Source organism: Corvus cornix, chromosome 15, assembly GCF_000738735.6.
Source record: "Corvus cornix cornix isolate S_Up_H32 chromosome 15, ASM73873v5, whole genome shotgun sequence".
Taxonomy (NCBI): Eukaryota; Metazoa; Chordata; class Aves; order Passeriformes; family Corvidae; genus Corvus; species Corvus cornix.
In genome coordinates, this window is record NC_046345.1 from 13112315 (window position 1) to 13133459 (window position 21145).

Genomic DNA, 21145 nt, shown 5'->3' on the forward strand with positions numbered 1-21145 from the left:
ACCTAACTGAAGACAACTGAGGAGAAAGAAACTTAGCCCCAAGAAATCATACTTGTGCCAGCTCCTATGAATGGAAGTATGTCTGAGTTTCTGAGCAGTATCTATACCTCGGAACTTGTGGTTAAGTGTCTTTCCATCAATTTTTCACAGTAAGCTTTGGCAAAGACAGTTGAAAACTCTTTTAAGTGGACAATTAATAGTACCTTAAAGGTGCCTGGTTTTCAGAAAATGCTGGGAGCCAGTCCTGTGAAAACCATCACTCAAGTAGGGCACTCAGAACCGCTAACCAGTTTTGGTCTCTTGGCCCTATCTAAAAAGAGTAGAGTTCACATAAATTAACTTTTAAAACAAATCAATACACATCTATTTTAATCCAGCCATGTGCACATCAAGAAATAATTTTTTAAGTGTGGCACTGCTGATCCTGTTACACATGGATCAGACAACACATCGTGAGTTTCAAGAGTATCTTGACTTGTGGTCAAAAGGCCTGAGCGCTCAACTTGAACAGCTTGGAAACCAGAGCCCCTCAAATCATAATGCAAGGATTTGGGAGTAGCAAAGGGCAGAAGAGATGAATAGTGTAAGAGCTGAGAATGGATCTGAACAGAAGGGATGTCACAGGGCCACAAAGGACAGTTGGGACATTTCTTTGCCCTGGTGGGTTTGTGGGCCCTGCTGCTCACTGCCTGACATCAGCCACTTGGAATGCCAGTAATATAACACCCCTGCGACACTCGTGCTCCTGCCGTACCATTTTATTGCCCTGCTTCCACTCTCTCTGGTTTATATCGGATTGTGTTTTCCAAAGACAGGCAATAAAGAGGGGAGGAGGGGAAGGGGGATTTATAGCCTGCTAAACTAAACTTCCCTGGGCTTGCTGTCCTCTGTCCCAGCCCTCCTCTTGCTGCCCTGACTGGTCTGGAGGAACAGTGCTTATAGCAAGGTCTCGGGGTGTGAAGGACAAGGCTTGTCAGAGACTACTTGGGCTCTCTTCTTGGGAGGTCAGGGAGCACACCCCGGTCTCCCACCAGCTCCGTTCCCTCCGTCCCAGGCACTGTGCCCTGCTGCCATGGAAAAGCATGGCCGTGCTGTCACATGCTAATAGTCTTGAGACCAATCTTGATTTGCACACTTAAGAGTTTGCCACATAAGTCTCTCTGTGGAAGGACTGTGGAACAGCTAAAGGCTTAAAAAAATCTTAATGGCTTAAAAAAACCTTAATGCAGGCATCTTTAGTACTTCTGCTTCTGAGAAACGAGTGTCAAGGTCTCTGTCTCAGCTGATTTAATGTAAAGGTTTGGCTTGCTATATGCACGATTTCAAGTGCTGTATGATAGTATGATGTGGTTTGGGATCTCTATAATACACACTTAACTAAGCTGAGAGCTTTTAGAACATGAAGATGAGGACCTCCAAAACAGCACTGTGCCACTCCATAGTCTTTAAGGTGTCTGAGGTGAGGATATGGAGCTGAAAACAGTTGCAACTGCAGTTCTCTGCAAGAGGGAGCTAGAATCCTGAAAGGCTGCCATTTAGACATACCTGCTTTGTGACAGGCACAACAACAGCACCATGTGATTATGACATTCTCTATAAACATGGGAGGTAGGACAGAGGATATGGGGTTGGATTTGGGACAGGGAGAACCATTTCTACACAGCAAATACATGGTGAAATGCTCATAAAAGGCGTAAGTCTCTAAAAAAATGCATCTGAGATGAAAATTCCACTCAGTGGAACACTCAAACTCCTGTGCTATTCAGAGTTTTTAAAACATCCAGTCTTTGCCAGTATTTCCCGGGAAATGGGATAAATAGATGGCATTCTTCCCTACTGGATTTTCAGTGTGGTGTGGTATAGGACAGAGAGAGAATGAGAGCAAATAACTTTGTGTCTCAAGTCACTGCACTCAGTTAACTGCGGCAGATGGGTGGGGAGGTGGACGAACACCAGTAAAATGCAAGGACATGCACCATGTAAGCAGTGAAATCACAGTGTGGTCTGCTGTGATAAAACTGTCAAGTGTCTCTGAACTGCCTGTCATTGACAGAAATTTTAAACCAGCTCTTACTAATGTGATGTCACAGGGCCAGGTGCTCCTCTCTGCTCTCTCCTTCACTGCTTCCTGCTCACTTCTACCTTTGGCAGCTGCCCTGGCCATGGTGGGCAAGGTGAACACACTAGGCAGTGGAAGGGATTGCCTCAGCTTCTCTGGGGAGTGGAATGAGTAGGATGGGATGAAATGCAGAATGGTAAGTGCAATCTGCAAGGGACTTGTGAAACCACGATGTTCAAATTGTTTTAAGACAGCGCTGAACAAATGACAAGAGATACTGCACTGTGGGGAAAAACTCAGCAATGGCAGAGATGAGTGGTGTAATGGGACTTCTGAATGTACACTTCTCTGATTGAGAGCCTGCATGTCACAGTTTCTCAGTCCAGTTCAGCTGCACACCACAGGACATGCCAAATGATACCAATCAAAAGCCACCCACCATTTAGGTTAGCAAGTGTTTTTGTTTTTTAATTTTCTCTCATGAACCAAGATGGTGTTGTGTTCTTTAGTAGAACATGTGAAAAAAAGAAAAAGGGACACTGGCCACCTCTCCCATTGCACTTGTAAGCTAAACCTGGTTTTTCTCACAAAAAGCAGAAAAATGGCTCCAACTTCAGGACTTTTCATTTTCTTCTTTGTTTTGTCCAGAGGTAGCAACTCCTGAAAACAGTTTCCCTATAGGTCTTGGGAGTAAAACACTATTCAGGGCAGGTTCTTGTGTTTTTATACTTTGTTATTATCCATTGGAAGGAGAAAAAACCATAATGGGGCAGAGGGAGAAGGCAATCCTGAAGTATAGAAAGCATCCACCACATGCAGAGAAATACCTCATCCCTTCTCTAGCTGTAGGGACAAGATCCTTTGTATACTGTGCACTCAGAATTTATTTACACCTCTACTACTTATACGTTGTATGTCTTTAGAAACTGGAACCTAATCAATATTAATAATATTCCAATTATTATTTAAATAATAAAATTCCAGCTTCACAAAGTCTCAGGGAATGCAACCCTGCTATTCACTGTGGTGCATCACACAGATGTGCAAGGCTTGAAGCTGCAGCCAAAATTCGTAAAAATTCACTGAAACGCAGGCTGAGTATTAGAACAGGGTTTACCTTTTGCTGCAATGACAGGGCATGTTAAAGGCAAAAGTGTTTCTAGAGACAATTTCCGTATTACAGACTGATAAGCAAAGACCACATCAGAGTAATTAAATCCAACTTCTTTAAAGAGAGAGCCAGCATAAACTGGCTGAGGACTCATTTTCACCTGGTAGTTCCTGGAAGATCAACTGCTCTGGACACTTCTAAATAAACTGGCATTACTCATCCATAACACATCTATTCGTATCTTCGTAAATTTTCCCTGTTCAGAGCAAGAGATAAAGGCACCATTTACACTCCAGAATTACAGATTAAGTCTAAGTGGAAGTTATATTTGCTTGTCCTTCACTGATATCTACTTTGCTGTTTGTGAGTGAGAATGAAAGTGTTCTTGTGGGGTTTTTTTTGTCAGGGAAGTTTCACATTAAACTTCCTCTGTATTCTGAAATATTTAACACAACCCTCTGCAAAGACTCTTGACAAAAACACTGCTCATTAAACAGTTACAGAATCTCAACCAATCTTGAATGCTGCCATGGTTTCCAGTCTGGCAATGCACAAGTTAGAGCAGTATGTCCTGCCAGGTTTTCAGTATGTTCATCTGATATAAACATCTCTCCCACCTTCATGCTTTTATTTCCTGCTTGCCCCGCATTGTATCTAATGCATTTAACAATTGCTTCATCTGAAGTATTTCTAGTGAAATAAAAACAAATCCTGGACTCCGTCCTCCTCTATTTCTGCTGCTTTATTAACCCAAGGTGATTTAGGATGTCCTTGAGCCTTACAGCAATTGAAATTTATTTTGGGAGCTGTGTGCTTAGGGACATGTGGAAGAGGTTATTTATTCCAAAGAGCCATCCAGCAGTGATGATGTCACCAGCAAAACACCGTGCCGGCTCCGCTGGTTTGCTACCAAAGCACTGCCGCGAGTTTCCTGTATGTGGGGGCACTTGCTGATATACAGGGTGCCTGTATATAACTGGCATATAGATTGCTTATTTTGTTAGAAATACTTAAAATTAGCTTTTGTACTCTTTATTTTTGGCCTTCTCGAAACCCCTGGTCGCGAACTTCTGCAGTTTCACTTGCACTAAGCAGAGATCTATTGTAAACAAGTCCCATCCCAATCTGAAATAAAATGCAGCTCAGTCATGGCAGGGTGAACCGCCGGGCAGCTCTCTGACTGCTTCATTTGCATATGCAACAACAGATGACAGATTTGTGAATAAAGTGATCTATGAGGATATTTTCCTGTAGATTCCTATACACTTATATAGTTGAGTTTGAAGGAATTCTGCTATAGGTAGCTCATACTATTTTCAGAGCTGCTTCTAAAATCCCTGACTTCCTCCTCAGACTAGCAGTATTCCAAGTTTGCTCCTGCTTCTAGGCAAAATATACTGGTAAAAACTATCCAGTGTACGAGTAGACACAGTCCCTTCACTGGGGTTTGTCTAGCTATAACTTGCTGCTAGCAAGGCTAAATATCCATGCAGTGGAGTGTCAGACTTGCTTTATGGAACACAGGACAGAGTCATAGAAAACAGGGCAGAAAGGAAGCCCAACAGATCTCCTAAGCCGTCTCCTTCCCTGGGACAGCTACACTTGCAGTGTTCTTCATGAGGAGCTAAGGATTGGGATGGGATGCTTTTTACCAGCTGAACTGTAGATCTCCCATACAATCTTTAGGAAATGAACCAGGACAGTATAAGCAAAGCAGTATAACCCCTCTGTTTTTCATATGGGTATTGAGGAGCTTAAATACTGCTGATAAAATGCTGTAGGGCCATGCATTGCTGGATCAAAATGCATATGAAGGTGTCATAAGTATTTTTTTCTCATGGTTTGACTCTCTTAGTACCGGACTCAGTGGGACTTAAATATCCAAGGGAAGATTCTGTGTGAGTACTGAATTAGGCTCTTTACAGTATTGAGCCATTAGTAAGTGGATTGTGACATTCCGAAATTTCAAATTATGCTTTACTACTTGTGTTAGTGTGCAATATTGCTTGTTGCAAGCAGCTCAGAACTAGGCCACTGTGAATATCCCACCTGCAAATTCACCCCAAGTGAGCTAGTTCCAGGACTCAGGTGATGGGAATACTGTACACCCACTGGTGACTGAACAGCACACCCCAAGGATGTCACGAACAACTGCTCATTCAGTGTGTGCTTTCTGCAGATATTCAGATATTAAATTCTCCCTCTGCAGGTACACTGCTATAGAACATGAACATTTCCTGGCCCACAGAGTATCCTGCTGTGATTAAGTCCATAACTCTTTCAAGATTCTAGGACATGTTCATAAAAATATTACTCAACCCCTAGCTGTAACAAGTACAGGAGTGGGGTTCTGTGCTAGAGAAGTGGTCAGAATATTATTGGGACATAATGGGAGTAATAGGTGTGAAACAGTTATTTGCTACCTGAAAACTTGGGAGGGAGAGAAGATAAGTGTAAAGAAGGACCACACTTGCAGTGTAGGTGTGAGTGGATCACTTGGTGCTGTTGTCTCACCAAGTCCAGTCTGCACCGAGCAAGGACCCACATACCTTTGACACCTTTCTTGCATGATGTCCTGGAGCCAGAAGTGGTCTCACAGGACTTGTTGTAATTCTATTTTAATTTACACCCAACTTTCCTCTCTATCTCTTTCACTAGGATGATCGAGGTGGTCACTGCTATCAGTCACTCTAGTCAAACACATTCTTTTAACATGGTTTTTCCCACACTTTCCCTTGGAAGCTTTCTTCCCCCCTCAAAACGCATTGTTTCCTACCAATTCCTCTTCTCCATTCCCTTAAGTTCAAGCAAACAAAGCAGATCATGTCTCACATAATAGGACAACGTCACCTCTAGGGAAGAATTAGGCTCTCACGTTCCTCTCCTACTTCAATACTTCTATTTAATATAATACTTTTATAGACCTTTTCTTTCCTATGCCAATTTCTCATCTGTTATTTCTTTGCTCTCGTTCACTTCTTACTCCCATCATAGATTAAAATCTTTCCTATATCTGCTACAGACTTCTTAAGGTGTCCGTGTATGGCTAAAGGGTCCTATTAACAACAGAGATTGTTTGTATGACCTAATTAGATTTCCACAGAGACAGCCTTAATAGGCCCTTTTGGTTTTTTTGGATTGTCTGCAAAGTAATAGCGCAATGGCAGTGTTCATTTTGCTTGGCTGTATCAGGCCATATATCACATCCTTTTCCTTCCAGTCCTTCAAATAAGCTTGTCTCATTCTTATTTTGGTTTCAAATTATAGATTATAAATTTTACTTCTCTCCACTTTTCCCTATAATTTGACCCCCAGCTGTTGAAACTACTTCGAGTGATTCCCCCTGCCCACCATCCACCCCATGGTTTCATATGAAAGACAGCCCTGGCTTTAGGAACAAATGACGTCCCTCAGACCAGCTGTGCCTAATAAAAATCCAACCTCCAACTCTCACTTCCCTTCCTCAAAAGGGTAAAATTGATTTGAAAGTGCTGATGATAAGATACATGGGAATACAAAATCTGCCTCAGTCAACAGACCAAAGCTGTGCACTGTGACATCATCGTATCCAAAAGAAACGATGCTGTCAGTTCCTCCACTGCCCTATAACTAGAAGTTATTGCACTTGTCCCAGAGAAGGGATATTTGTCCATTTAATTTAGCCTTGTTTAGTCTGGCAAGAGTTTTTTTCATTCCTGAAGTGCCATAGCAAATACTAGAAAATACCAGCTGCCCTCCAGGGTCCATTAGAATCAGTCCATGTTGTGAAAAACACTCCCCAGTATGGGATGGCCACTTGAAGCAGTTTTCCAGTAACCCTGCAGAATGCCTACCCGAGAAAACAAGGTGGCTTTAGCTGGCAGGGAGCCTGCAGCACCTGCTGTGCACAGACAGGCTGGGAGGTGGCACGAGCCAACACTACTCACCCTTACCCGCACGTCCTGGCAGGCAGACCAAGGGCTGCCTACGTGTGGCTGTGTGACAGAACACAGCTGGACCAGAGCACATTTCAAACCCCTCCACTGCCTGGGCAGTGAACATTCCAAACATCTTCTGTTTCCCTGTCTTTTCCTCTCATCAGTCAAAGCAGAGTATTTCTGTAATACTTAGTGCTGAGGCAAAAACAATTCTTGATTTTCCCCCCTATTTCCCACTAGAGATTTATTCTGTTCAGCATTGCCAAACTTCTCTAAAAATCTGCATCCTTCCTCCTCTTCACCCTTTTCTGTAACCTCCTTAGATAGTTTGGGATATTTCCATAGACCTTTTTGATTGAGAACATTTCATGGAACTCTAATACACAATATTTTAATGAGATTTCTGGTATATCTGGGTATCAGGCAATTTTGAGATACCACTCTCTGGTTTTTTGTTCCATTTCATCCTTCAGTTCCCAAATGAAGCCAGCAGACACAGGACACCTACAGATGATCTGAGAAAAATAGTCTGGAATCTTTTTCACAGTTCAGTGTTTTAGCTATGGAATAAGGAGACTTAAATGCAAACTTAATGCTTTTGTTACTACTATAAAGTGTGAAAATGTTGATAACCAAAAGGAATAAATATATCAATACTATATTCAAATTTTGAATGAAGGCTGCTCTCATCCATTCCCACAATTTGTAAAGAACCTGATTCTGCAGATGTAACCTTTCTCTATCACTGAAAATGGATCAATTTCAATGAATTTGGTGTGATTCAAGGTTACTTATCACCTTCCAGAAAGTTCTGAAGAGCTTAGAAAGTGAACTCTTAATTATACACAGGGGTAAACAATCTAGGCAAGACAGCTGGGAAATCCCAGCTTTTCCACAGCTCCTAACACCCATGGTTCATAGAGCAACTCCCCAAAATCCTGGAGAGAGAACATCGGCTTGCTCCTGTCCTGGAACTGCTGCTTGCAGAGTATTTTGTACAATGGAATTACAAATGGCTGTAAAAACAGGGCCTCTGTGATTTCCACTGGAAGAGAGTTTAACTGCCCAACAGATCTCATCATTAAGAAATGTTTCTGGTGCTCAGCTAAAATGCAGTAATATCCCATCAGAACTGCAGCCTTGCTTTACTGCGGCTGATCAATGACAGTAAGTTGATTAAATATAGAGTTTAGAGCTCTATATTGCTTCAGAACAATGAGAGTCCCAGGGAGAATTTTTTGATTTTCAGGAAACTGCCTCAATTACCTTCTGTATTTTTGCTTCATTTCAATAAACATGATGGTATAGAGCAAGTACTGATTTGGATTCACAGAATATTCTGAGTTGGAAGGTACCCACCAGGATCATTGAGTCCAACTCTTAAATATATATGGCATGTACAGGGATTGAACCTACAACCTTGGTGTTATTAGCACCCTGCTTTAACCAACTGTGAAACTATTTTATAAGGAATTACCTTGATTCTTGTTACTTACCTCAGTTTCAGCATTTAGTATTATCTGAATGCTTCAGTCCTGCTTGTACCAGTGTGGACCAGGAGATGGGGAAATGCCACTCAAGCCCTCACAATGGGACAAGAAACCAAGCCGTCTTCTTTCTGCTTCGTGGCGACAAATTTACAAAATTAATGAAACTTATTTTATTTGACTCAATAAGCCATGAGTGAGTTTAACAGAATGCCACAAAGCTGAGTTTGGAAAACGATTGCCACCCTCATCTCCTACCTGAGGGTAGTCCCACGTTCTCCTTTTACAGGGTCCTAATGCTGTAAAGTGAAGCCCTGGCACAGGCTGACCAGAGATGCTGTGGCTTCCCCATTCCTAGAAATGTCCACAGCCAGGTTGGATGGGGCTTGGAGCAACCTGGGATAGTGGAAGGTGCCCCCGCCCATGGCAGGGGGAAGGACGAGATGAGCCTTAAGGTCCCTTCCAACTGAAACCACTCTGACTCTCTAATACACGAGAGGATCTCCTTCTCAAACCTACCTAGGATGTCCTTGGCGCTGGAATGTGCTCATGGAAGGACAGAGGTGACCAGTCACCTGCTGCCGTGGTGGCTGGACAGTGAGGGAAGACCCATGGCGGCCTGAAGTGCGGAAGGACACGAGGCGCGGCGGTGATGCGATTCAAGGGTGCGCGAAGCCGTGAGGCGCGGAAGGGCACGAGGCGCGGTGATGGGACTCAAGGGCGGGAAGCCGTGAGGCGCGGGTGGATACGAGGCGCGGTGATGCGGCTCAAGGGCGGGAAGCCGTGAGGCGCGGATGGGTACGAGGCGCGGTGATGCGGCTCAAGGCGGGAAGCCGTGAGGCGCGGATGGATACGAGGCGCGGTGATGAGACTCAAGGGCGGGAAGCCGTGAGGCGCGGATGGGCACGAGGCGCGGTGATGCGGCTCGAGGGCGGGAAGCCGTGAGGCGCGGATGGGTACGAGGCGCGGTGATGCGGCTCGAGGGCGGGAAGCCGTGAGGCGCGGATGGGCACGAGGCGCGGTGATGCGGCTCGAGGGCGGGAAGCCGTGAGGCGCGGATGGGCACGAGGCGCGGTGATGCGGCTCGAGGGCGGGAAGCCGTGAGGCGCGGATGGGCACGAGGCGCGGTGATGCGGCTCGAGGGCGGGAAGCCGTGAGGCGCGGATGGATACGAGGCGCGGTGATGAGACTCAAGGGCGGGAAGCCGTGAGGCGCGGATGGGTACGAGGCGCGGTGATGAGACTCAAGGGCGGGAAGCCGTGAGGCGCGGATGGGTACGAGGCGCGGTGACGAGGCCCCTGAGGGGGCGGTTACGGCGGGAGGAGGCTGAGGGCAAAGAAGTGACCTCAGGTGCCGTAGATAACGGCTTTCACATGTTTGCAGGATAGTCAGGGTTGGAAGGGACCTCTGGAGGTCATGCAGTCACACCCCCTTGTAAGGTAGTGTTACCTGAAGCAGGTGACAAAGGAACACACCCAGATGGGTTTGGAATGTCTCCAGAGAGGGAGACTCCGGGTGTTCTAGTGCTCTGCCACCCTCCTTGGAAAGAAGTCCTTCCTCATGCTGAGGTGAAACTTCTTGTGTTGTAGTTGATGGTCTTTCCTGTGCACATTGTTTGTGAAATGCAATGAATTACTTTGGAGCTCTTGGTTGTCTGTTTCAGTATCAGCAATCAATTCCATGTTCATTTCAATGAGAAGTCTGAAGGTTTGCTTGTGTCCTAGTCTGGATTTCCAATACTGGGCTTATTTCTGCTTGTGACTATGGACAGCTTTCATCAAAACACTGTTATTCTTGCTCAGCAGATCCATACCTTTAGGGTCACATGATTTTCTCCCTAATTCTCACCGTGTCCTCTGCACCCTGGGATAAAATTGCTCCAGAGCCTTTGGTGGCTCATCTGTGCTTCACTAAGTAAGGCAGGACTGGCTTCTCCAGGAAATCTGAATATGCACAGTCATAAATACGTTCTTAGTACAGTTATTTAGTAATAACTTCATTGTTGTTTAGTAAAAACCGCATTAGATACAGGGATAGCACAAGGCCCCAGTGGGCTCAATGTCTGTGAGACCTGGGCTAAAAATGAATATTTCACAGGATGAATCATTAAATAGAGGAGGAGTGCAGTAGCGATGGGAAGATGGAGGGGTTGGGCAAGCCAGGTGTGACTGAACAAATTTGTTTATAGGAGAAGCCTGATATTTGTATCCCATAACCTTTTTGAATCTTATTTGAAGTAACATAATTGTTCTTATATTAATTACATGTCATTTTGACTGTAAATGAAGTTTTGCTGGGTGTTTATGCCTTAGCCATAAAGGATGTGCTGGTGTAAATACCCTGATACAATTATATCACTGAATCTGCTGAGTGGAGCCACAGCTTTAAAAGAACTATTTGTCTATGTAGTTTATAAGGATTTCCTCACCACCGAGGCAAGCCCTGGAAGCAAGCTGACTTTGGTTGTTTGCTTTTGGGTTGTTTGCCCATTTTGAATGCAGCCATATTAGGGTTACAGGGGTAACTCTCTACACCCAGTCAATACCAGTATTCTTATGCAACTTTTAAGTATAGGCCAGGTTTCAGTTTTCCATCCTAAGCTATCATTACCTGTGCCAGCTACGAAATTACTCAAAATACATTTTTCTGTGAAGCTGAATGGATGTCCTTTTGACGGAAATGGGAATGTTGGACTGAACTGTATGACAATGCAATTTCTAATCACAAACTGTAACTTTAAATTTAAAAAAAACCCAAACCAACCCATTTAAAGTCAAAAGCTCAGTGTTTCTTGTCGTTCCTCAAGCAATTGTGGATTCATTATCAGCTTCTTGTGAGGTAAAAGAGTTGTTACAAAACAGAACTTCTACATGGAAATGATTACAGTTCTCTCTTTTGCTTTAACATTTGGAAAATGTTTCTCCAAGTTGTTTGAATTTAGCTTCCCCAGATATGTAATCTGAAATTTGTTTATATTCTGATTCAGCCTTAGTTGCAATCTGTGTAAGCTGCTTTAAAACAAGGTTTTAAAAGATAGCGTAAATGGGCCCAAACATTTGCTATTCTATAAGTAATATTCTAACTTTATTCTTAGGGTGGGAAAATCAGGTGAATAAGTACTTCAGTAATGTATATGCTATGAACAGAGCTAAGACCAGCCCTTGTTTAGGTTGTGGCTGCTTCCACTGGGAATCATTCCCAACAAAATGATAAGAGGAATGGTTGACAAGGCTTGTATGGCCTCTCTGAACAAAGGACACCCCATCTGTCAATGGAGAAGTGCTGGTGGTTTTAGCTTAGTCTGTAAATTTAGTCTTAGCCTATAGCTGAGCGTGGTTATTGTGTCCTGGTGCTCTCTGCTGGAAGACCTTGATGCCGATTATGGGCTGGTGCCACATGGTTCCTGCTGTGAGCCATGTGCTGTCAGCTCCTTCCGAGGCAGAGCTTTATCCCTGTCCTATCCCATGTCTCCTGCCCCGAGTGCCTCGGAGTAGAATAAGCCCTGTGTGCTCCTGAGCAGGCACCGAGGCAGCCACAGTGCCCTACAGAGTCTCACATGTTCTACTGATTATCCAGCACACTTAAATTTTGAGTTATAAGGGTGACCCCAGCCAGTTGGCTGAAAAAATATATTTGACATCATTGAAAATGTATGCTGCTGCTGAAGCATGGATTTTAATTTGAGGAAAATGTCGGCCGTAATCTAGCATACATTAAAAAATATATCTTTTTATTTCCATATGGGTCACGTTAAGGAAAATATTAAAAAAAAAAAAAAAAGCCAACCCTATTATATGAAGTCTCATTAAAGCAGCCTGGAAAAGTTTAGCCAATTTACAGGCTATACATCTTAATCTCCCCAAATTACAGGACAGATAGAAAAACGGGTGGTTGAGAAGGAAAGCGGGACCAGCAGAGCCTGGCTGAGGGCCAAACAATGGATCAAGTAGCCCTTGCTTTCACTTGACTGCTACCCCTTGTTATTTAAAGCAAAGAAAGGATTTTCAAAGAAAGGCCTGGAAACAGCGAAGCACGGAACGTACTTCCTTCTCCGGGTGAAAACTAAAACCCAAAGCTTGGTTATTTTAACATGGTGCCTTGGCCCATCTCTCTAGTGCCTGGAGAGAGATTTTTGAGAGCTCCTGAGAGAAAATAAGGTATCTATCTGCAATTCTTCTGTAGTTGTTAGCAGGCAGGTGGTTTAAGGACTGATTGTACCATCTTAGTGTTTGCAGGGAAGCCAAAAGTGGAATGGGTATAGGGATGCTAAAGGATGCAGGGGAAAAAGGTAGGAGGCAGTCAGGTGTGAAATGGCAGAGAGGTCATTGTCACCACTCAGTTCAGTGCTGTGTGTGTGGAAAACTACACACCTGCCGCTTTTGCTGCTGTTGCACCGTATCCCAGGGCTCTAGCCAGTGGTAAAGAGGGAGAAGTTGGGGATCGAGATTAATGGCTCTTGCATTGATCTAAGAGACCAGACACTGTAGAAAGCACTAAGAGGTGAAGTGTCATGACGTGAGTTAGCAGATGTGTTAAGAGCCAGCAAAGGGAACAAACCTGATCAGCAGAAAGAGGAGGAAAGAAGCTACAAGATCTTGAGTGTTTGCAAATCATCCTGCTCTTAGCAAAAGCCGAGGCTGGCCTGAAGCATCTAGAAGAGAGTAGGGTTATGGCAGGGACTAGGTTGGTCTAAGAGATGTGTTGTGTCTGTATGGTTTTCAGGGAATAAGGTTGGAGCAGAACTGTATGGCAGAAATCAGTGGTGTTTTCCTCCTACAGGTATGATTGTAGCTGGCCAACCTCATCTCCTGTTTCTGTGGTACCAAGAAAGCAAACTGGGGCAAGCTAACTGGCTACGTGTGTACATGGAGGTGCTCACTGCTTGCCTCCCTGAGTGTGTCTGTGCCCATATTAACCTGCTGTGCATTTATGTATTTATTAGACAAATTATGGGTGACTGACAAAGCAGTTCCATACATTTTTGAGAAGACTTTATCTCCCCGAACCATCTATTTTATGCTTTTAGATCAGGGGAAGTTGATGGGGGTACGTATTTTTCTGTACTCTGGTAGGCAGTCTTTCACTATGGTGTTCCATGAGCTGGATCTTGAAATTTCCTGTTCCTGCCTTCCTAGTCCTCAAGCCCTCTGGCCAGGGATTGTCCCATTATCAACGTAACAACCAAAGGGAGGGGTTACGCTTTTTGTGTGGCCAGCTCTGGCTTGTTTGAGGAGTTCCTGCGACTTGTTTGCTCCAGGAAACTTAGAGCTTGGCAAATGGGCTGCTCAGCCTGCTTTCTCGTGGATATGAGAGTGGCTTTTCATGTGTTTGCCATGCCCTACCTATTGCTTCTTCAGCACTGCTTCTTTCATAGCGCTCGGAAACACTGCCCGCAGGGGCTAAGGCATTCTGTGTGCCTTGCATGTGAAATGGGCGCGTGTGGGAATGTGAGTATGGGCGTGTCTTGGAGGCAGGTTTATTAATACCACTAGAGATAATGGCCTTGGCAATATTTTGAAGCATCCTGCTCCATTAAATTATAGACTTTGTGGAGACAAAGAGATTAGGGAGAGCAAGGAAGATTATTTCACAAAGCAAAATATTATTGTAATTTGCTAGTCTTAAAAACTTTGCAGAATTCAGTGGGAAAAATTAGAGGCCTTAAATATGCTGAAGTTCCTACAGCTAGGCTTGATGACTGACTCACTCCACCTTACCAGTTAGTGTCCAAGAATGCACAAAGCATTACATGTTTGTGCACTGATATTGTTAAAAATGTCACTGATCAGTGGCGTATTTTGAAAAAAACCCCAATCCTTGGCTTTGTTGAGGTCTGCTAGGATAAGTAATAGTGCATATTTTCTCCTGATTAATTTAATTTTTTCCATCCCTGTTTTTGTTCATGGTTTGTCTGCAAACAGACCATAGAACATCTCAACTATTCAGCATTTATGAATTCCTTTCATCATCTTAAATGCAAATACTTCAGGATGGGGCCAGGATTTCTTATATGTTCCTCCCATGTTTAATAGAGCAGTGTCTCAGTCTGGACTGAATTTGGTTGTCTGGGCAATGCTTTTCCCGTGTATAGTAATTTATTTTCAGAAGAGATTTTTTTTTTTTTTTTTTTTACCTGTTTCTTATGTACTCCCATCTTTTCACAATTTCTTTTGTTGGAGTAAATGTCTAAGATTTTCCCAGCATTCCCATTGGATTTTCATGACTTCAGTTCCTTCAGCTGTTCGTATTCACATTACACAGCTCTGCCATGGGCTTAGTGACTTTCATTTGAACCAAGCTCCTAACACCTCCTCTCAGGTAGGCTACAGACATCATGGATTCCTACTGATTTAATTTGCTTTTAATATTTATTTTTACTGCCCATTACCATTCCTCCATATGAGTCTGAATATCTGACATATGCATAAATCTGGTCAAGGTCTTCTGACAGAAGGAAAAAATATACTTTATTTATTAACATCTGCACTGGAAAGCTGAAACTTCTGTGATGTATTTTTCTGAGATAAGCAGGAAGAAATGTGACTCACGTTCCATGTGTTTTCTTCTGCGATAACTTTCTTTTGCAGCCTTCTTTCCATGGGTTTTGACTGAGGTAGTCACCAATCCAGAGCTTCTGCTGTCCACATTTGGAACCCCAGTGAGAGCCGATGTATGAGCTGGCAGATGTCACTGTCGTTTTCAGAATAAATCTGCTCATAGGTGTCCCTGTACTGGTTCTGGGGCTTTATGCCACTGTTAGATCTTATACCCTCTGGTAATTATGACTGATATCACTAACATTTATCCTGTCTGATATTTGAGTGCTTTGTGCACCACAGCTTGTTCTTTGTTCACACTGTGAAGTGTGTACACCTGCCTTGGAGCAGCATCAAGCTACACCAAGGAATTTTAGTTTTCTAATTCTTCATCACTGTAAATGTAACAGACCATTGGTCCTCTGGAGGTACAGTGCTCTCATTTTATCTTACCCAGAGCTCCTGAAATACTCTGTCATGTTGATACTTACTGTACTCTTTTTCCCATATTAAACATCGTAACAAGATGTTTGAGACTACACCTCTATTTGTGATTGTGTTGCTTGAGTATCTGGGAAACAAGGACTGTAAAACCTGGTGTGTGTGTCTGTATATATATGCGTACTATAGAAAGGGAAGTTTTGAATTCTTAGAATTCTTTCTTGTATATATTATATTTGCTGCTAATTAGGAATAAATACCCTGTACCCCACATGAAATTCCAAACACTGCTCAATGGGAATCTTGACTGTTCCCTACCCCTGAAGGTTGAAAGGGAAAGAATGCTTGCTTAACCTGCTATTTGGATGCTGAACTAATTTACTGAGCTTTTCCCTAAGGTGGAAAGTTTATAAAGATTTTGCTGTCTGACCACGGCTAGAACTATCATGGTCTCCTGAGGCAGCTCTCCTCCTCCCCTGGGAAGGAAGTTCATCTGAGTTCCCCAAGATGGGCCTGTGTCTTTTACAGTACAGCTATAGACAACAATACATGGCTGTGCTTACACTGATGATGTTTTCCTCTGCCATGGAGATGAATATAGGTCATCTGGGCACAACCCACTAGTTCAGGCAGGAAGAAAATAGGTGAGTATTTGTCTGTGATTGTATCTTAACTTCTACTGTAGACGTACCACAGGCTTATGGAGAGCATTTAGGGCTGATATCTTGGTAAAATCTGGTCTAATTTCTGCTCTGCTGCTGATCCACGTCTTTGTGTGGTCCGCAGTCCTCAGGACTCGTGACTGTTGGTGAAGCAGCACATGTAGGGTGCTGGAGCAGCTGGTAGCTCTGCTTCTGTCTGACACAGTCCCTGGGCCCTCTCTCCACAAACTTGTAATACCTTAAAATTTAAATATAATGCCTTGAAATTAAAATACAAAGTTTTAAATGATCCTCACCTTGACAGGACTTAGAGCCACTATTTCCACTTGTGATTGTACCTCCTGACTTGTATTTGGCAGCAGTACAACCACTTGAAGATGTGTGTGTTACTGAGAGATCTATTTGGCTTTTCTGTTCGTTATGCTCTTTACTGCCTCCTAGTCATTCTAATCAACTCTTCTTTTTAGTCAAGAGAGGCATGAAAGAAGAAAAAAAAAATCCAGTTCTGAAAAATGTTATATACTGAGCTCTGAGGAAGCCCCTTTGATGCTAAAAATATGATGTAGTGATTTCGAGAACAAAGAATTTCTATATCATACTTTCTGGTGTCTGGTTTTGAGGAGCTTATCTTGCCTCTTTTCCCAGCAATCATTTATTAAAAATAATTAATAGGGTAAAAATTAAAATCAGAATTCAAAGTATCTTTCAGTGGACTTCAATATACCTTAAGCATGTGGGCACTTTTTAAAATTTGACCCTGTCAGTACATTGTGTCCTTCTCTGAACCCCTGTCTTCCTTCTCTAGAATGTGAAGTGCTCTAGGGGAGAAGATACCAGGGTACGTGTTTGCACAGTGTCCACGATCCCAGGCTCTCGTCCTCAGAGCTCTTAATGCTGCTGTCATGTTGCTGAACGTCTCTCCTTTGAAGTGAACATTTCCCAGGTCTCACAGATCCGCTGCTTAGGCATCAGGTTTGTGCCGAGCAAACCCGTTCTGGGATACCATTCGCCTCCGAAGCGGTGTTCAGGCCTCCCACTGTACCTAAATTGGCAGGGCTGAGACCAGCATGGGATGGAGACAAAAGCAGCTCTATCTGTCCTGGGGAACAATGGAACAACCTTAGCTAGTGCTGCAAGAAAGCAGGTAGGGAATGTCTTTGTGCTGTGCTAATGCTGGGAAGATAGCGCAAGGAGTCAGGCATACAGCTCCTGAGAGCTTCTGGAAAGCAAGAGGAGTGAGTTTGCTTTCTTCCTTTTTTTTGTCAAAGTTTAAGTTGATTCTCTTGTCTACTTTCTTGCCCCCCTTCCCCCTCTGCTCTCTAAGCCTGCTTTTGATTTGGTTTTATTGGCTAGTGAAAGGAATCATTTACTAGTCAAGGGCCAAGCAGTGACAAAGGAATGCAGGTAAATTAGTTTCAGTTCCTATTTCTCCCCGTCTTCCTCCTTTGGAATTTGAGCCTTAGAAAATAAAGTCCTTTTACCCATACCGCCCCCCTCTTTTTTCCTAAAAGGATTCCCCCCTACCCCCCCGCAACCTCTCTCTCAAGAACTTCGTTTTTGTAACTAAGAAAACCCCCATTAAAGTACCTAAAATGTCAAGGTGTACAACACATTCAATGAAATCCAACTAAAGTGCATTAAAAAAAAAACCCCTACAACTTTTTGCATGCTCCTTAAAAATGCAGAAATTAACTGAGTGTCATAAAGCTTGTTTTAATGAATAACTACGTACACACCAGGAAGTTTTACATGCACGTGTATCATGCTTCAAATGCTAAAATATAGTTAAAGTTTAAACATTTGCAGAAGAAAATGTGCAAAAGAACTTGCAGAGAATCAACATGGAGAAAACCTGTATGTTCAGTCTTTCATCACTCAGTACTATTGAAGTATTAAGTACTAAACGAGTAGTAGTCGCATTCAAAGTGTCTATTTTTTCGCTTTTCTTGCTTTTTTTCCCTTTGTAGCTTGCCTTCTTTTGGTCAACTTGCTTCAAATGTTACCTGAATGTTTCACCAACTGTACTCTAATACAAAAAGCTTTAGAGGTTGAGGCCTTCTTTTTACATCCCATTGTCCTTGGTAAATAATGTAATCCAGAATGTTCTGTGATGTTAAATAGTATAAGGCATTGTGGCATTAATGACAGAAAAGGGTTTGTTTCTCATTGGCAGCTATTCTTGTTAGTTATTTCCACATTCCTAATGTAGAAATAAAACCATGATTTCTCTTTTTTTCTTAGCGCAGCAAAAAGTTGCTTATTCAGTCTTTTAGTTGCCTTCATAATTAGATGCATTTTGTGTTTCTGCATGCATAACACAAACTTGAAATACAAAAGGACTCAGTTCTGCCTAAACAACTGTAAGGTTTTGGACACCAGCTGGAAGAAGCCAGGAAATGTAAGTTAATTCTGATACTCCCCACTTACCTCACGCTATTGTGAGTACGTTTTGTGGTGAAAAAGCACAATGATGAGAGAGGTAAGAACACAACGTCAGTCCTAACACTGCATTTCCTGGCTTTTGTTGGTTTGTGTCACAGCCCTAAAAAATTGTCTTTAATTTCCTCAGAAAGGGGGCAAATATGTTTTCCAGAGTGGTGTAATAATACAAACATAATTTATCTGTCCAGGCAGAACATCAGCTATTGGGGGAGTAGAATCAGAATTTGACATGAATTTCTTAGAAAAATCTCTCCTGTATTTTCTCGCTGTGTTTAAGTACAGTTACTTCAGTTTGTAATTTCCAACTGATATTTAAATGACCGTCGGAGACCAAAGATTTCTCCTCCCAGTGGAGCAGTACCATTCATTAAACACCCACTAAAGGTGTTTTTACAAATGATTTCTAGGGTTCAGTGGTGGTCTGCTTTTATTTGATTTAGAGCCACTGAGTAAGTTTCTTTTCTCCTGGCAGGTTTAGGAAGTACAGAACTTGCTTGGAAAGCTGGGAGGTCGGATGGAAGGAGTGAGATCTGTTATGTCATTCCCAGAGCAGTGCTTAGGTTGGATCCAGGGGCCGTTGCAGTAAGAAATGCAGGTCTTGGTTGTGTCAGAAATGAAGGACAAGATGCTTGTTCTGTGCTTGGTATGAAAGAAAAATGGAGATTGTGTATATTCATAACTGCATGAGTGACAAATTATTGTGGTTTTTATCTGACGTAGGTGGATTTTTTTCTACTTCGTGATTTTGTCAACAGAGTTTGAAATACTTTCACATATGCACATCTTGCTACATTTGTAACTCCTTGGATAGTAAACGAGGCAGACACCTCCATTGATTCTATATTAAAGCTTGTTTAAAGTTCTACAGAATCTTTGAAAGCATCACTGTAAGCACAAATGTTTTCGCACTTGATTGTCCTATACAACAGGATCATATCAAGAATGTACAATATTTGTACAGGTTTCCACTGGGAGACATACAGGTTTCCACGTGAGACGTTATTCATATTAATATGAATTAATATTAATATTATTTTCTTGGTGCACTTTAAGTAAGCATTTTGAAATACCAAAAATAAAAATATTAGATTTATTTCATGAGTACTTACATTCTCTTTAAGTATATACAGAGGAAGAAGAAGTTACCAGAAGTATCAAAATCACATGAAATATCTGAGTTACAGATATGAACATGAACTATCCAATTAAGAATTCTTGCGCCAAATATTCTCTTTGCCATTGAAAATAAATGTAAGTGTGCTAGTAATCTAAAACTTAAACGGTCAGATTTCATGCTGCGGTGAGCTTCTATCCAGTTTTTCCCAAAAGATTGGTTTGGGAAGGAAGTGTTTACACAATGTTAAGAACAGTGAAGGCAATAACTGAAATTTTATAACAACAAAAACTGTGGTTTTATTGGCCCAAATTTGTGATTGATTATACATGGTTAAGTGTTAAAACATTATAATGAAGTGTCTCTGCCTCTTACAGCAATTTTTATCAGATAAACAAAAGACCTGGGCTCAACAGATTCTCTTGTCTCAAAAACAGAATGATTAATTTTCTGGTTTGCACCCTCCAAGACATTTTTCATAGTGAATTATGTCTTAATAAACCAATAAACTGGGTCCTGATAGTCTACCACACTTTAGATATATTTATTATTCATAAAAGTAACTGAATTTCACAACTTTGAACCCAAACTGGAATTGGCAGTTGTGTAATACAGGTATTTAGATGTGTATATGACTACTGGGTTTTTACTCAGTACATTTTAAAGAAACAATTATATACAAATATGACAGACTTTGCTTTATGTGGTGAACACTTTCCCTGCTTGAGTATGGTGCTATTAAACATAAGAATTTAAAAAACGTATGTGAAGTCTCTAACTATGGGAGTTTAGCTACAAGGACAAAACCAAAGCAGTTTGTTCATGAAGACTTTAACTAACTCGGAGCAGTTCTCCGTGCATGCTCCCACCTTTTCTAGTTTCACAGTTAGCAGATTAAAGTCTTTCGGAAGCGGCCAAGGTCAGACCCCAGCTGAAGGGGGCTGAAGGGAAAAGAGGGAAGAGCGTTGGTGAGCGATTGGCGATCCCCGGGGAGCTGCGGGCCGAGCTGCCGCCGTGGCCCGGCCGCGGCCTCCAGGGGCCGCTGCGACACCACGAACCCCGAACCGCACTGCTTTGAGGGCTCCTTTAAACGGCAACAAAACATACAACTCTGAAATCCTTTTTGTCTTCAGATGTTCCAAACCAGGATTCCAGCGAAGGAAATGAAAAAGGGAAACTAAACGAGCTTTCCCCTGCCCCCCTTTCTCTCTCTCTGGTTTCTATTTGTAATACTTTATTTCTACAACAAGCACAAACCACTAGAAAGGCAGAAAACAAAATATGAATTTTTCCTTCCTTTTTTCACTGTAAACCTCTGTAAAAACAATGAAAAAAAATTCTGGACTATATTAGATGGCCTGCTTCTTGTTTCTTCT

The 21145-nt window shown here is 42.5% G+C and overlaps 2 long non-coding RNA genes across 4 annotated transcripts in view; one reads left to right on the top strand and one right to left on the bottom strand.

The window, feature by feature from the left end:
• LOC109145861 overlaps positions 1 to 9384 on the bottom strand; it is a 53028-nt gene extending 43644 nt beyond the window's left edge. For 2 of the 3 annotated variants that reach the window (XR_005603200.1, XR_005603199.1), the window contains exons 1-2: positions 9094 to 9384; positions 8584 to 8708 (exon numbers count right to left, since the gene is read on the bottom strand). This is a non-coding gene — a long non-coding RNA (uncharacterized LOC109145861). The remainder of the gene's footprint in view (positions 1 to 8583; positions 8709 to 9093) is intronic. The other variant, XR_005603201.1, reaches the window with a different exon arrangement.
• A 417-nt stretch (positions 9385 to 9801) lies between these two features.
• LOC109145862 overlaps positions 9802 to 21145 on the top strand; it is a 233903-nt gene continuing 222559 nt past the window's right edge. Inside the window, exon 1 of the long non-coding RNA XR_005603182.1 lies at positions 9802 to 9848. This is a non-coding gene — a long non-coding RNA (uncharacterized LOC109145862). The remainder of the gene's footprint in view (positions 9849 to 21145) is intronic.